This window comes from Mesoplodon mirus, assembly GCF_964341445.2.
Source record: "Mesoplodon mirus genome assembly, chromosome: 3".
Classification (NCBI taxonomy): Eukaryota; Metazoa; Chordata; class Mammalia; order Artiodactyla; family Ziphiidae; genus Mesoplodon; species Mesoplodon mirus.
The window spans coordinates 33,663,889-33,668,410 of record NC_138978.1 but is presented as its reverse complement, the minus strand read 5'-3'; positions in this window follow the sequence as shown (position 1 = coordinate 33,668,410).

The window sequence follows — 4,522 nt, the reverse complement described above, 5'->3', positions numbered from 1 at the left end:
TCTGGACGGGGAATCAGGACATCCGCCACTCGCTCCTGTGGGACCTGAGCAGGTGACCCGACCTCTCTGGACCCCAGTGTCTTCATCAAAAAAGCAAAAACAAAGCGGGATAGCAGACAAAAGTTTCAACTTCACAAGAATTCTGCTGCAAGAGTTAAATGGGCTAATAAATGTAAAAGAGCTTCAAATCATATACAAATAGAAGTAATGTTCCTCTGAGAAGCAGCAGGGTGTGCTGGAAAGAAGAGGGATTTGGGAGTCCAATAAGAATTGCACCATAATCACTATTTACTGAGCAGTTTCTCTGCTTCAGGCTTATGTCTAGTGCTTTTAGATCCATTACAACCGCCCTGTGAGGTAGATTTATTCCCCCGGTTTTACAGATGAGTCTGATTTAGGAGGCTCAGGTGACTCGACTCTCCAAGGTCACGTAGCTGATCTGGGATTTAATCCTTGAGGAGCTCCAGCGTTCCTATCTACTACATAGCCATCTAAGACAGCCCTGGCCAGTGTCCGTAGCCAGTCAACAGGACTTCTCTGTGCCTTGGTTCCCTCCCCTGTGCAGAGGAGGAGAGGAAGTGAGCTCAGGAGAGGAGTGTGGCTGGCACAGTGCAGGGCGGGTGGGATGGTGGCTGACTCTACCCGCAGCAGTGGTTCCCAGCAAGGCCTGCGACTGCCCCCCCCATCACAGGCAGGGCTTCTGGGGACCACTCAGTGAGGGAAGCCTGGCTCAGGTAGGAGCATAAGGTGTGTCATTTCCCAGCTACGCTTGGCAACTCTTCAGAGGCAAGGCTGGTGGATGTGAGACACCCCGCTGCCCAGGGCAATCTGGAACCTGCCTCACTTCTGTCTCCATCCACTGAAATCTCCATCATGCTCCACGAGTCACCCAAGCACCAGAATTCCACACCACTGCGTGGGGGAAAGTGCACCCAGTGAGCCAGGCTCACAGACCGGTTTGTGAGGATAACCGGTACCACCTGTGCAAGCCACGGACCCCAGCACACTGATCCAAGGCCCGGGGTCTGAGGAGGGCACTTCTTTCTGGCTGAGGACCCCAGCCCAGTAGCATCCTCTATCCAGTGCCCCTCGCCCTGGCTGCCTGGCCCAGCAGGAGACAGGCAAGATGTGGAGTGGCCATCATTTAGACCCTGTGTAACTCTGAACAAGCAAGGAATAAACAGTCTCTCCCTTGGTGAGGACTGAAGGATTGAGACCAGTGGTTCTTATTCTTGGCTGCAATGGGAGTCACTGGGGGAGCTTTGTAAAGCACCAATGCCTGTGTCCACCCCCAGATTCTGGTTTAATTGGCTCGGATGCAGGCATTTTAAAAGCACCCCCTCCCTGTGACTTTAATATGCAGCAAAGGTAGAGAACAACTGCGTTGGTACAACTCATTCATTGAAGAACCTTGCTTTTGAATGTCACCATGTGTCACATACTCAGCTAGGCTCCAAGGTGAGCAAGAGTCTGGGCCTCTACCCTCACGGGGCCTGTATTCTAGTGGGGAGACAAAATAAGCAAGCAAGAAAGTGGGTAATTGCAGATGGTAATAAATGCTGTAAGGGACATGGAACAGTAATGCAGTGAAAGAGATGGGTATTAGCTGTGGCTGCAGTTCTCAAAGTGTCGTCTGGGGACTCCGAGGCCCTTTCAGGGGATCTGCCAGGTGGAAACGTTTTATAACATAGTGGTCCCTTGGTATCCGTGGGGGATTGTTTCCGGAACCCACGAGGATACCAGAATCCACAGGTACTCAAGACCCTTATATAAAATGGCATAGTATTTGCATATAACCTACGCTCATCCTCTCGTATGTACACTTTAAATCATCTCTAGATTACTTATAATACCTAATTCAACGTAAATGCTATGTAAATAGTTGCCAGCGTGGCAAATTCAAGTTTTGCTTTTTGGAACTTTCTGGCATTTTTTTTCCAAATATTTTTGATCCTTGGTTGAGTTTGCAGATGCAGAACCGTGGATACGGAGGGCTAACTGTACTAAGACACTGTTTGCCTCTTCTATTCTCATTCTCACACAAGTGTACAGGGGAGTTTTCAGGTGCCCTGTTGTGTGTAATGACATCCTCACTCTGACAGCTAACGAGGCGTGTGCTTGTGTGTTCCAGTGTTTTAAAACATTCTCAGATTTAATGTCTATTTTGGCAAACGTTGATAGATACAAGCCACATGAACACCAGCAGAGACTCTCTGGGGTCCTCAATTTTTAAGAATGTAATAGAGTCATGAGACCAAAAAGTTTGAAAACTGCTGATCCAGGGGAAAAGGCTTCCAGAGGGTTCTGAGGTATGGGAACCAGCTTGGTGTGTCCAGGAAAGAGTAGGAAGGCAAGGAGATTAGAGTGAAGAGAGACAGGGGTTGGTGGCAGATGAGGTCAGAGGGGAAGGTAGAGACAAGGCATGCAGGAATCTGGAGGGAGGACTACTGCAGGCAGAGGAGGACTGCGAGGCTGTCTGGGTGTGAAATAAAAGATTGAACCAGGGGCTCCCCTGGTGGCGCAGTGGTTGAGAGTCCACCTGCCGATGCAGGGGACACGGGTTCGTGCCCCTGTCCAGGAAGATCCCACATGCCGCGGAGGTCCGTGAGCCCGCGTACGGCAAAAAAAAAAAAAAAAAAAAATTGAACCAGGATGACAGCCGTGCAGACGGAGAGAAGTCGATTCCAGAGATATCTGGAAGGTGGAGTCACCGGGACCTGGTGATACATCAAATGTAGAATGGAGGAGGATGGCTCCAGCTTGCTGGCCATTCGTCAAGGCAGGGGACACAGGAACTGGATGAGTTTTAGGGTGGGTGGTGGAGGACAGAATGTGAGAGGTGTCAGGGGTGGGGGATGTCCAGCTGGCTTCTGGAGAGGTGGGTTTGGATGTCACTGGAGGAGTCAGGGCTGCAGTGATCAAGCTTTGGGAGAATGTGTGCAGAAAGGAGGAACTTTGCTGGGGAACCCCAACCTGCAGGACGTGGCACAGGTTGATGTCAGAGCGGGTCGGGGGAGAACCAGAAGGTCCTGGGGGCCAGAAGCCAAAGAAGGAGACCGTTTCAAGAATGAAGGAAGGTCTGGGCTGGTAAGAGTGCAGAGGGGTCGTGTGGGATGAGGATGGCTGTGACCTCTGTAAGAGGGGTTGCAGGAACGCTAGTTTGCAGTGGGTTGAGGGGTGAAAAGAGATGAGGACATGGAAGTGATATGTACGGAAAGACTTCCAGGAGGGAAAGGAAGAAAATAGCTTGAAGGAGGTGCAGAGGGGGTCTTTTAGGATGGAGGAGATAGGAAATTTTATGTAAGCTGAGGGGATGGTTGATGGCACAAAGTCCCGGAACTGGTGGAGAGGCTGGCTCAGGGCCGGGGGAGGGAAGAACAGAAACAGTTACAGTGAGTTTGGGTGGAAGGTAGATAGTGAAGGGAGGGTCATCTGAGTGGCAGGTAGCAGGTAAGGTGGTTTGTAGAAGGGGAGATCAGGCAGGTGGAGGCTTGGAGAGGGAGGGGAAGGTTTGGACCGCCACTAAGGATGCTGGGTGAGGAAGCTTCTGGGCGCAGCGGCAAGGCTGGGCTTGGGACTTCTCTGCCCCTCACCCAGAGTGGATCCAGAGGGCTCAGAAAACACCAGAGAGACTGCCTTTAAGCAGTGATTCCCCTCAAAGAGCTCCTCATACTTTTCCCCAGATGTTTCCCAATTATTTTCACCATATTGAGAGGAAATGCATAGAAGAGGAGTGGGGATTAACATGCTGAATTAATGTGAGGAGAGAGCAGAGAAGCTCTCAAAACACTTCTGAAAGCAGTCAGGATCGTAATGTGGAAATCCTGGTTCCCTGAACCGGACCACTGGGCAGCAGTACTTTTTTTGTTTTTGCGGTATGCGGGCCTCTCACTGTTGTGGCCTCTCCCATTGCGGAGCACAGGCTCCGGACACGCAGGCTCAGCGGCCATGGCTCACGGGCCCAGCCGCTCGGCGGCATGTGGGATCTTCCCGGACCGGGGCACGAACCCCCGTCTCCTGCATCGGCAGGCGGACTCTCAACCACTGTGCCACTAGGGAAGCCCTGCAGCAGTGCTTTGATGGTGCTCTTCCTCCTTCCCTCCATGGCCACCTTCCTCCCACCATCCCTCCAGACTCATCAGCCTTGACACTTCCCTCTCTTCTGCCTTTTGGTCCTCGTACCCCTGCCCCAGCTCCAGCGTATCAGCCCCCAAGATGGTGGCACTGTCCACGCCTCTCAGGAGTCTGTCCTTTCCCCTCCTTTCTCAGTGCCGAGACTACTGCTGGCCTCAGCCTCCAGTCCTTCCAGTCCACCCTCTGCCAAGAGGATTGTTCTAGACTATACGTAAATCTAACCATGTATCCTCTTACTCCTGAAGTCTTTCAAAGATTCCCAGGGTGTCTAGGTAGAGACCTAAACTCTTTTTTTTTTAATTAATTAATTAATTTTTTGCTGCATTGGATCTTCATTGATGCATGTGGGCTTTCTCTAGTTGTGGCGAGCAGGGGCTACTCTTCATTG